This window comes from Uloborus diversus, chromosome 1 (assembly GCF_026930045.1).
Source record: "Uloborus diversus isolate 005 chromosome 1, Udiv.v.3.1, whole genome shotgun sequence".
NCBI lineage: Eukaryota > Metazoa > Arthropoda > Arachnida > Araneae > Uloboridae > Uloborus > Uloborus diversus.
In genome coordinates, this window is record NC_072731.1 from 37191515 (window position 1) to 37203629 (window position 12115).

The following is a 12115-nucleotide window of genomic DNA, read 5'->3' on the forward strand; positions in this document are numbered from 1 at the left end:
ACTTAAACCCTAAAAACAGGGGGGGGGGAGAGGAATAAAAGTACGCCTCTTGCGTACACCAGTGCGTTTGTAAGAGGGTTGTTGGAATTTTTCATTCGGTCATCTGTAGTTTAGTGGGTCCATTAAATGGACGGACTTTTCATTGAGATTACTTTTTAACGCCTTCTTCTATAATGACGTATTTACCATGTTGCAATCGCTAGGGGTCCAAGGGATCAAAACTACACGTAAAAGTTTTTTTTTGTTAGACAAAGTAGCCCTTCAATGTATTTGCACTAGGTCCTCTAATGTGTGAATCCACTACTATTCTAAGAGCAGACTATTTCTCAATCTTTGCATTTTGTGCAAAACTCAAAGCTTTTTTTTTGAGCAATCACGATTGCTTATTGCTTTCATTTGACGGTTTTTGGCGTGCTATCATTTTTCCCACCGGCGCGGCGCCACCCTCTGCCAGCACCACCCGTCGCGTCGGCCGGCCTCACGATGCTGCTCCTCTAGCGAAAACCGTCTCCAGGTTGCGTCCATATCCTACACACACACACGCATACATACACGCACCAACACACACGCACACACAAACACACACACAAACACACACATACACAAACACCAACATACACACACCTACCCCTACACACATACACAAACACATACACACACGCATGCATACAGACACCTACACATACACACAAATACACACAACTGCCCACACATTCATGCCTGCACAGACACAAACACATATGCTTACATACACATACCCCCCCCCCCACACACACATACAAACACACACTCGTGATTGCGAAAAACATAATTTGAATTCAAGATGACAAAATTCAAATTAATTTTTTTTTTTGTAATTCCAAGAAAATTTCTCATAATATGTTGATAGTCTTTTCGCAATGAAACCGCGAAAGGTATTTTTTGAGCAGTGATATATCACCACGATCGACCTGATGGGTTCAAAGACAAAAATCCTTACTCCTTATTTTAATTATTTTTTTAAATAATGTTCTGTTGAAATTACCCTAAAGTTTTTTTTTCTCTCTTGTGATAGCCGCTTACCACACACATCTCGGGAATATCGGTATCCGATCATCCTGTATAAACCTTTTTGGAGAACAAAAAAGGAAGTCTATTGAACATTCTTGGTGTCCAATACCATCTCTCTCATATTGTGAATGGAAGTGTCCGTTACATTTGGCAGCACGCTTGCTTCCGCCCCGTAACCCCACTGCTGCTCTTGATTGCGTAAAACGATCATCACGCTTACCAAGGGCACTGGGCAATTGCTCTGGTGGAGTGGAAGGTAACGGCTCCTTTCCGGTGCTTGCTTCTCGCATCGAGTACAAATTCCTGTCCGCACTTTTTATTCCTCCAATAAGGCAGCATATTAAATCGAACAGACATTTGGTTTGATTTTAGGCGAAAATCAAGAGGCGCCCGGTACCTAGATTATTGGGAGAGAGGAAATTCTCAATTTGCCAAATGAAACTCCAAATATTACCAAATGTGAGGAGGAAAAAAAAAAAAAAAAAAAAAAAAACACGTACGTACAAATCTACATTCAGAGTTGCTGAGTCGGAGTCGGACTGATTTTGAGGTAAAGGAGCCTGAGACGGGAGTCGAAGTCTCTAAAATTCATTCAGTCGGAGTAGGTCATTTTCCCCCCGACTCCACAGCCTTGCCTACATCTTATGAAAAATTTCATCAGACATCATCAAAAAGGATAAAATATAACAGCAATATTACAATGCAATATTGTGTAGTATTTCCGAATCTTCTGTCAAAATTTGCAGAATAAGAAACTTTTTGGGATATCACGGTGACCTCCCATCGGGCTGCTCCTGGAGAAAATTAACGATGTTTGTCCCATCTTAATTGATTCTCATTACTTTCAAAATTTTGCTTCACTTTTCGCAACTTCTCTCTGCTGTTACTAATAATTTGTGTTATTATATTTTGCAATTAGCTGATCAGTTTATAAATCAGCGGGTCTGGTTTCATTGATTCATTTCATATGCCTCCAAACTGTTTGTATTGCTGTTTGTATTAACTTCCTTTTTCCGGCTTAAAACTTTTTTTTTTATAATTGTTTGTGCACTGTCAATGACCCGAACAGTTATTTGGACTGTTTTATGTATTTTAATTTGTTTTTGTGTCTTACTGTGTTTTCAATTTTTATGATCTACTTTTTAACGTGCCATCTAATTGATAGTGTTGAAAGGTGTTGTTTTTGTGCATTTTTGGTGCAAATGAGCTTATTAATATTTTCTTTTGTGGTTTTATAACACTAACTACCTTTGGTCGTATTTTTAAAGTTTTTATCTCAATGTTTTAGGAATGTGTGATCTTGAATATCAATATTCCGATATTTCTGTTTGAAGATTTTTCTTTTTATTTTCGAGATAAAAGTCATCGTTTAATTATCTTTAGTTCTCAGAAGGCTCTTGATGGGGATGGATTGTATAACTCTACTGACGCAGGAAGTGAAATATAACTATTCTGTAGTTAGGAAAATGACGAAATTGCTCATTGTGGAGCAAGGGCGATGGGTATTAATGATTATCTTTGACGGAAGTGAAAGGGGAGGGTGTTGAGTAGAATATATCTATTTTGATGGAGGACGGAAAAACTATCTTGAAGGATGATGAGAGGATGACAGTTTAACTATCATTTAGGGAGAAAGGACGGCTGCGAAGTCATTTTCTCTCGCCAGATAGAAAGAATTGATACAACTATCTCAATGGTAGAGAGGGGCAAATGATGTAAATAATCTTATTTATTTATTTTTGTGATGACGAGCGTTATTATAACTGTCTGATGAAGGACAGACAGGGGAATATCACTCTGTTGTAAAATGTGGAGAGAGTTTGACTGTTTAGGTTAAGCTTCGAAATTAGCGGTCATTAGTCGTATTTCACGACCACAAATCTTAGTTTGACGACCACGATTTAGCGTCAAGTCGTCTTTTTCGACTCCAAACTTTTTTTTTCAAGCAATTAATGAGCCAATCTTTATTTTACTTCCTATCGTCATTTTTAAACTAGCGTTAAGTATTTTGCTGAAAACTGTACTGTCTACTTGAATTTTTTTTTTAAATTACGTCTAAGCACGACATTTTAGGTACTAAATAAAGGAAAAGGTAGGTGCCAACTACGCCAAACTTATACATTCTAGTTTCGAACTCGGTACGTGGTCGAGTGTGGGGAAGTATCAAACTATTACTATTCCATTTTAAAGGAAGAATTTTGTTTTAGGAGGGATACAGTATTGACTCAGTCTTTCATCCCTTCAGTGGGTCGATAAAATGAGTTCCAAGCGTGCTTGGGAGCTAAACACTGGGGGTTCCGCGTTCGGCTGACCACCTAACCAAAAAATCTTGTCTTCGTATCCCAGAGCCCTCTGTCACGAAAACTGAAGTGGGCTAAGTAGGTCTTGGCTTCTATGGGCTATTGCACCACTGAGTTTAGTTTTAGTTTTTAGAGATGCAATGGTGACTATCCGAATCCTGATGGAACAGGGGAACGGACCATGAAAACATTTTAAAGAGAGGTGAGAAAATGTAATGATTATGATGATGGCGAGAGAGGGGGCGGTATAAATTTCCGGGGTAAAGTGGAAGGATTGGCAACCCGACGATTCCGATTGGGTAGATAAAGATGGACTCTGACTATCTGATGGAAGGTGCTGTAGAGAAATAATTCTCTCTCTTTTTTCCTACTGAGGATCATTTACCCTTCCCAATCCTAAGTGGACCATGTATGATAGAAAAAATATTTTCACAACAATTATATTTGGCGAAATGAGATGAATGCAGAAGTTGCGTTTGATAAATTTAATTAGAACTACAAAAATGGTACAGATTAATTTTCACTAGCTGTTCGCGGAGACCACAAGAAAATTGCTAGCGGACCACAGGTTGAGAATCACTGCTGTAGAGGGGCAATACAACCATCCGGGGAGAGGAGAAGTAAAACAGCCATCCTACTGGGAGAGAGGAGCAATATGAGAGCCATGACGAGAAAGGGAGGTTAAAATAAACCTATCAAAAGAGGGTTGGATAAGCATGCTTATTGTACGAGAGGAGTTTTAATTCATTGTTTGATAGTACAGTAGAATCCCAATAACTCGGCCTAGACCGAAAAGTGGCCGAATGTGAAAATGCCGTTGGGAGTGAGCGTGCAAAAGTTTTTCGCGCTAAGTTTTCCTCTCATGCTAGAATGCGGCCGAATTTTTCGTTGTGTTATCGAGTGCCAAGTTCTCGAGATTCTACTGCATGGCATTATTGTTTTAAATTTCCATTTAATTAAATGAAAGAATTTTTCAAAATTTAATTTAGTTTGATACTCTTCACTGCACGTAGCTAACATTTTTACTTCACTTAGTAACTGATTGTGTCACTCAAAAATATAGAGCATTTTTTTTTTGCATAAAAAAAAAACTCACTATCAACTTACTTATTCGCTTGTAATTTTGCTTTCAGTCCTCTCAATCAGATGCCAGTTCTCTTAAAATCAGCCATCTTGAACATCAACGGCTTGGTGGAGTACTTTTCAACTGGAAATATCAACGATTCTTATTTTTCACCAGTGCTGTTGTATCAAAACAGCAATTCATGACTGTCCATTGTGAAATTGCTTAGTGGGAAATAACTGTTTTAGATGGAAAAGTGTGAGAAGAACATACTACAGATTTGTGTGGGTTTTTTTAGTTGTTTTTTCGCATCCAGCTCTTCGACCCGTGAACGTCGCGTCGTCGTGTTCAGAGTGAATTCCGATCCGCTCAATGCATCACAACTTGCGCATCAAAGCGGATGAAAGTGATCTTTGCACATAAACAGGGACTTTTCTTGTGGTAAAACGCTTTTGTTAAGGGAAAGTTTCTTTTCGCGCCTGCCTGCCATTTCATTTGTTCAGTGGCAATATTCACTCTTAACCAGAAATTTTTTCTGGATGGAGTCATAATTTATGTAGTTGTAGTTGAGGATTTTTTTCTGTAAAATTTTGTTTTTTTCTGATCTAGAATACCTTTTGATAATTTTCCAAACAATTTACCCCTTCAATTGTCTTTGTGAAACATTCTCCAATCAGTGGCGGCGATTCGGGGGGGGGGGGGAGCAAGGGAGAGTAACACCCACCCTTTTTTATGGTTTTCATTTATTTATTTTATTTTCCAATAAAAGCAGAAGTGTCAAAACTTTCAGATCACAATTATTTGTTTTACTTTGTATATCTGGTTACGAAACATTAGCACAAGCAGTAACTTTTAGTTTATGTATTCATTGTTTAAATATTAGTAAATCAATTGTTTTACTTAAACAAGCCATAATTTATGAAATTATTACCAAGTGTTTGTGACATCTCGAAATACTTCGGCGTAAATAATGAAAGTCTATTTCATGTCTAAGTGTTTCTTTGGAGAAAGTTATTGTATACATAATTCTTCAAAATCTTAAGAAAAACGTGCTAAAGTGTTAAATTTGCATCAATTACCATTCATGTGCTCTCAAAACCAGCCTTAGCAAAATTTTGTACTTTTTTTTTCTTTCATTTTTTTTGCTGCCGCTAAAAATCGTATGGCTTATAGTTGTCGTTTCCCCCCCCCCCCCACTTTTGAGTCCCAATCGCCGCCTCTGTCTCCAAGTGATGGTATTGTGCATTTGTACATCATCAAAAAGTGCTGAGCAGTCATGGGAGTTTTTCCAACGAGCCCTTTCTACCCATGTACGGAATAACATTGAACCGTAAATCACAATATTATTTTTATTCTGTGTAACATTATTCTGATAAAAAAACCAGGTAACTCAACTTTTCTTTTCTGAGTGGAGTTACAAGGTTTTCTAATAAACGATAATATATTGATTGTATAGATCGATACAGGGGCGTGCACAGAAATTTTGGGGCCCGTCACACCCGACCCCCTCCTCATTGTTTACCGCTATATTTTACGCAAAGTTTCAAAAATATTGGGTCCCCTTCAGGCTCTGTCCCTCTCCCTCCGTGTGCACGTCCTTGCACCGAGATATTTAGGCTATTTTTAAAACCTTAGACACATTTTCGAAATTGTAGATGAAGCCAGAAATTCGTCCGAATCAGTGACTTAAAATCAACGTTTTGGTGTTTGCTTTTGTACCTACTAAGCTTCGATTACAGTTAGCGACTATTCATTTCCAGAATAGTTAATTGCATACAAGAAATTCGTTAAAGCCACCACCAAGTGCTGCAATCAGGACATCTGGGTTTGACGGCGCCTGCGCTCGTCGCAAATTATTAGAGAATATGGTTTGGTTTTGACAGGCAATGGCGAAATGCTTTTCAGGTTGTTGAATGCTAAAGCAAATGCCCTTTTGCGGGATAAATTGGTGAAGGAAATATGGTTGCACCTTTTTGATCACCTTATCTATGTAGTATATTTAGATCAATAACTTTGTTTAAAGAATTGCTTTACTTTAGCTTGATTATTAATTTTAAGAAATTCCGGTATCACAACTCAAAATTTTGTATAATGCGTTTAAAATTATCAGGTTTCTGTTACACAAATTGTTGCATTTAACCAAGACTATGAAGTACATTTTATCTGTTGAAAAGTGGATTTATTTTAATATGGGTAAAGATGTAATTACAGTAGAACCTCGTTTTTCCGGCCCCCATTTATTCGGATCTCCGGTTTATCCCGATCAAATTTGTGGAGTTAAAAAAGATATATACGTATATATTTACTTCATAATTTTAAATTATGATTGCTAGAACAGAATTATAAATATAATTCGCTTTTGTTTTGACTAAACGTACAGCTCTTGCATAGTACGTACAATTAATTATAGTACTACTTCAACGAACAATATGGCCTACTTGGTATGTCAGTCTGACACCACTGCAGCTGAACTAGAAATGATTAAGTATTTGCGGGAAACGGTACAACTACACGTAGTTTTGTTATAAAACAATGTTTTTGCTGTGGTAAAATATAAGTCTGCAGATTTAAGTATGTGTTTTGTTTATTTCCCGGATTATCCGGATTGCCTTTGGTCCGACTTAGTCCGGATAAACGAGGTTGTACTGTACTCTATTTGAAAAATTTCATTAATACTTTGGTTCGTTAAATTGAGGCCCACTAGTTCTGCAAAGTTATCGTCCGGTGAGAAGCTAACTAATTAATTTTAGAAAATTGTTGTTCGTGGCTCATCCCGTAATCATAATTTATGAAGTTGATGATTAAATGCTTTGTTTGGGTTGCGTCGTGGTCTTGCGGCAGCCACAATGAAGGGCAACGGGCCAGTCCGGTTTTCAGCTAGAACTTTCTCAATTTCAAGGTCAGAGGCTTTTCGCGGAAATCCCCGCTCATCCAGTTCGGGTTACTCTTCTGTTATCACATCATCTTAATTTTGTGTTTTTTCAAACAAAAATTTCGATTTTAGCTGGCTGATCTTGGGGGATTTTAAAAGTTCTAAACAAAGTTTGTGATAATTATCATCAACAGCGATAGGAGAGGGGGGGGGGAGGGGTAACTGAGCATCACCTATGCAGCAAGTTTTAGCGTCTCGTGAATTTTTCGACAAAACTGAAGTAACGGGTAAAATGTAGAACAGTCTGAGTGACGAGAGTCTCGCAATGCGCCTCACTAAACATTTGCGCTTTGAGACTTTGTATTTCACATTAACAATCTTAATTGATGCTACTTATAATGATCTACACATCGTAAGTTCGAATGTTAGGAACTGACAACATTGCCCTTTTTTCTCGACTGCGCGTGCGCGACGCAAAGGAAGGTAATGTGTTTATAAGTCGATGTATGTTTGTTCCTATGTGGTGTTCTAGGGGCTAAACGCCTTGGCTAATTTTAGCAATTCTTACGTCAATCGATTTTTCAGTAGTTTAGAATGTTATTAAGTACTACTGAATAACTGCACCGCTGAAATAGTTTTATAACCGTACACAGATAAGACAAATCATAAATTAAGGATCAACAGTCGGGGCTCATTCAAATTTTCCGGGGTTCCTTGAATCAGAAAGGAATGGACCCCGACTGTTGATCCTTCTATTCTGCTTTTGAATTTATGATTTGTCTTATCTGTGTACGGTTATAAAACTATTTCAACGGGGTAGTTATTCAGTAGCACTTAATAACATTCTAAACTACTGGGCTTATACATTTTTCTTTTTAGTTTTTTTTTTGGTTTTTACGCAATCGGGTTTTTTTTGTTTTTATTTAATAACTAGCTGTACCCGTCGCGCGTTGCTACGCCAACAAAAAAATACATCATTATACTGATTTTCATGACAATCGGTTGAACGGGGCAGAAGTTGCTACTCTGCAGTGCCACCTGGTGGCGAGTGGTTTCAATGAGCATATTATGCACCTTCTCCGTGGAAAAATACATATATATAGCAGTTTTCATAATAATCGGTCCAGGTATCAAGTGAAGCCGTGACTATACTCAAATTTTGTACTCACGCAGTTTGCAAGATCAATCAATCGCTAAAAATATCAAATAGAAAAAGTTTTAAATCCACCCGTTGCATGAAAAGCCATAAAACAATAAAGAAAGAATTTATTTGTTCAAACTCAAGAAAAATGGCAACAGCTAACTTCTTATCAATGAGATCTTTCACGCGAATTAATTTCTGCAGCCGATAATTTTATTCGTATTTATCCAATGGATTGTGACTTAAATTGGAATAAAAAAGGAACTATCGATCGGATTTTTTTCGAACTGGTCTATAAACATTACCAGTACCAAAAATAACAAACGGTGATTGTTTCATCCAAATCTGCCGGGTAGTTTTTGAGTTCAAGGGTGACATACATACAAACATTCATTTATATATATATATAGATTTTTTATGACAAGTTGTTCAATACGTGTTTGAAAGTTCTTAGATTCAGCTTATGAGACTTCAGTTGACCCTTCGCATTACTTACTAATTATCAATTTCTACTTCATTCTGTAGAAAATGAACCCAAGTGGTTTTTGATTCTTCGAATTATTTGTTGCTTTTGAAACTTAATTGACGATTCTGTCTAATTAGATTCAAATATTTCATTTGGGCCGGACATCCAAGACGTCCTGACTACATCCAAGAGAACAAACAGCATTTAAATCATCAATTGTCACCCGCCCCAGGCGGCATTGATCCACCGCAGGTGGCGAACGGGTGTTGGCGAGCGAAACGGTCAGGGGATGGAGCCCTCTAGTTTCTTTTAAAAAATTGAGCATTTCTTTCTTTCATTTATAGTTATATTTTTTATCTTCAACTACTTTAGTGTCTTTGAACTGCTTATTCCGTTGAATAACCCCAATGTTTACTTCTTCCTCATTAGTGGGACACGAAATCATCGATCATCTTAGCATCAGTCTGTCCCGAAGATTGTTATTATCCTGTCTTTGTACTTTACGTGCTCACGTTGCGTAACAATTCGCCTGCTTCGAATAAAAAATAGTAACCTGATTTCATACACCCTTTATCTATCTTCATCGTGGAATTCAGGGAAGATACTTGGAAAAAGCGAGTTTAGATGTCATAGGTCAGTACCATTCATAAATTCTATCGCTTGCGATGTGCGAAGAACTTCAATGAAAGATAAATTTGTATACTTTTAGAATGGTTATCTGGTGTTGATTTTGTTTTCGAAGAGATTATTGGTTTCTATTCATATATTTGTTTGTTGAAATCCTTCGAAGTTTGGATAAAATGATGCCCCGAAATTCAACGAATAACTCGTTTTATTTTCGAATTTTTTTTTGCTTGACGAAATTTGAAGAAGATGCGATCTGAGTTTGAAGCACGGTTAACTGCGCAAGCGCATGCGTGGTGTGTTTCGTATGCGTGTGCTTTGTAATCGTTTGGAAATTTTATGCATAAAATAAATAATTTGCCAATAAAGAATGTCAGCGTAAAAGTTAAGTAGTTTAATGTGTTAGTTTAAAACAACTTTTAAAAATATTTCTGCATAAAAAGTATACGGGGGGGGGGGGGGGGGGGGGGGGGTTGGAATCTAAGTGATAACTTAAACTTGTGGAACTAAAAACTTGTTCTTAAAATTAATAAATTACACACTCTATTTGATGACCTGTTGTATATTATGGAATTGCAAATTTCACAGAAATAGACGGTTATTTTGTTCGCGTTTTAAATAATTAGCCGTTTACAAATTCATCTTTGCTTAAATATGTGATAACTTTGAAATTTCTCTCACGTGTTTGAAATTTTTTTTGTTTTTGTTAAGTTTTGCTAATCTACGTTTCTAAGGCTAAAATTACAAATTCAAAACTTTCATTTTTTTTAAAGAGAAAAATTGTGTTTTTGAAAAAGTAACTCAAGCATAAAGATAGTATAGGGCTGCCTTTATCGCTTCCTTTTTATCATGGTGCCGTGCTCTGTTGCCCTTTGGCTGTTTCGAATGCACCATGTATCCCTTTCGAGTGCACCCTGTTGCCCTTTCGAGTAGGCTCCTTTACCTTTTCGAGTGGGTCTTGATCCCTTTGATGAACCTACACCCTATTTGGATGCGTCACACGCTATTTTACTTTAATTTAGTGGGGTGGTGATCCTTCCAACAAATACAGTGGCCGCCGCTTATATGAATCACGTTTGTTCTAAAGTGTTTTGATTCTATGAAGCGGCTGATTCAATAAAGCGGATAATTCAATAAAGCTGGATTTTATTCTGTTTTTAACAATTTTATTCATTATAGCGGCTGATTCAATTAACCGGCGTCGACTGTACTCATGTCAATTATCAAAATCAAGTATCTTAATAGATAGAGAGAGAAAGGAAAATACGAAAAGTGTTCTCTTTAAACGTGGTTATAGATGCCCTTCATAAAAATATCTTCCTCACCGCAAGCCTTTCATTCTATCGTCAACACTAGTTTAACCCATTATGCTAATTTATATTGTGTGAAGAAGACGAATATCAACTTAAAACATTTTTGAATTCGCTTTGCGTAACAGTTTCTGATCGACGTTTTACAAAGAAAATGGGTAATTAGATATTGATAAAAAGCGAAATTTGTCTTTTTCTTTTATAAATCATTCTTTTTATAAATTTAGTGTTATGATAAATTTTTTAAAATTTATGTTCGTAGTTAAATTTGCCTTTGTAATTCCGTCATTGAACTTCCGATACGTATTTTTGTAAAGTGTATATAATTGCAATACGATATGTTCTTCAATGAAAGATTAACGGGTACTTTTAGAGTCGTTATCTGATTAGCAGTTTTCGAGTAACTAGTTCAAAAAGAAGATAAAATAAATTGACATACTGAATTTATTTATTTATATTTTTTAATTGATAAAGAGTTTTTTGGAAACCAGTTCAGAAATGTATCTGCAGTACGAATTATTTTAGTTTTACATAAGAACTGCCGTATATATATATATATATGTTAATTAAGAAAAAAAAAAAGGTTTTCTGATCTCAGTTTAATGAGTTGTTTCCTCATATTTAATGAGTTGTTTCCTCATAAGCTTTACAAACAAAATGGTAATGATTTGTGAAGCAAATTGTAGTAATGGTTTAAAACAGTATTTAAATTTTTCTCCTATGAACCTTATGCGTAACTTTCAACATTAACCTTTAGCAGAAAAGTTATTCTATAAGTGAATTTTTCACGATGTTAAGATTGATTCGTTTTAAATTTCGCAACGAAAATAAGAAAGAAAGAAAATGGGGGAGGCAGGGGGGGGGGAGGTTTTTTGGTTTTATACTTTTATCATTCAAGTAGAGTGTATTGGAGCACCTGCAGAGCTGCTGTGGGAAGAGGGAGAGCGTGAACTGGTGCAACTTTTACTGCGACATGGTATCTTGGACCTGATCTAGGTGCCTTGGATCAGTAGGATATGAAACAACAACATTTAAGTAGAACCCTTGTGGATTTTTTCATATCGTTACCCTAGCCTAAAGGGAATTGCGCTTACTAGCGTATTTCGCATCCTAATGCTGTAGTAAGAAAAACTCATTCAGGGGAACTCACTTGGAGTTTTTGTGTCGCCCAAAGAAAAAGTGGTTTGAATGTAATTTACATTACTTTTGCGTTGTTTTTACCAAAAAAAAAAAAATCTAAACTTTTTCTTGGACGTCCCCTTTTTCCCTCGCCCGAACCAACTGCAGCA

At 36.6% G+C, this 12115-nt stretch overlaps 1 protein-coding gene across 1 annotated transcript in view; it reads left to right on the plus strand.

Moving 5' to 3' along the window:
• LOC129229373 (fibronectin type-III domain-containing protein 3A-like) overlaps positions 1-12115 on the plus strand; it is a 208298-nt gene that overhangs the window by 63797 nt on the left and 132386 nt on the right. The gene's annotated exons all lie outside the window — the stretch shown is intronic.